This window comes from Nanorana parkeri, unplaced genomic scaffold (genome assembly GCF_000935625.1).
Source record: "Nanorana parkeri isolate BGI_ZX_2015 unplaced genomic scaffold, ASM93562v1 scaffold1034, whole genome shotgun sequence".
NCBI classification, from domain to species: Eukaryota; Metazoa; Chordata; class Amphibia; order Anura; family Dicroglossidae; genus Nanorana; species Nanorana parkeri.
This window is the reverse complement of record NW_017307302.1, coordinates 606,814-607,846: the sequence shown is the minus strand read 5'-3', so window position 1 is coordinate 607,846 and position 1,033 is coordinate 606,814.

The window sequence follows — 1,033 nt, the reverse complement described above, 5'->3', positions numbered from 1 at the left end:
ACAGCCCTTGTACCAATACCACAAACAGTCCGCTTACAATACACCAAACAGCACCTAGAGAAATCAAAAAACCTAGAGAAACAAAATTAATTGGAGCAAGCAAAATTGAACCTTATAGGTCACAACCAAAGACACTTTGGAGAGGAGTCAACAGAGCCTTTGTAGAGAAGCACACCAGCTTTACTGCTGTGCACTGACATAGAGCACTGCTGTTTTGGGGGGTGGGAGCTACTGCAGCACAGGGAATTTAGACAAAATGAATGACAAGATGAATACAGTGCATCAGAGAATATTGGAGGAAAATTTGCATTCATCCACCTGGTGGTAATGGGGTTCACTTGGACTTTCCAACATGACAATGATCTGAAACATAAGACCGTTAAGACACTTTAGGGCGATCACAAACATACAGTTCATGCTAGACAACTAATCAAATGTACAGGACCTAGGGGCTTTTTGCCAAGAAGAATGGGCAGCTGTATCACTTGAGATAATAAATGGCATCATTAACAAATATGAAAAAGGACTGCAATCCATCATTGACGCTAAAGGTGGCAATACGTGATATTAAGAACTAAGGATATACAAACTTTTGAACAGAGCAATTGTATTATTTTAATTTACTGCTATGGTTTGATAAATGCATGCTATTCTTTGATGCCTAATAGTTTATTTTGATTCACATTAAAAGTAGCAAAAAAAGTTTAGCCTGATCAGTTTTTCTTAAAAAATTATCCACATCTTACAAATTCTTTTGGGGTTAAGTAAGCTTATGAGCTCAGAAACTGTTTTTGAATGTTACTTTCTCACTTTAGGCGACAACACCACACTGTTGAAAAGGTAACCATTTTTGTCACCCTTGTATCTGCATTCCCCTGTGTTACAGAAGTAGGTGCTAATGTAAATGCAATTTATCACTGGCAACTGCACGCACGCAGAGTAATGTGTGCGCACCACACAGAGATACAGGATGCACCAGCGAATATTGGCATTGCAGTTCTCACATAAGGAGAACATTAGGATGCCTTTTCAT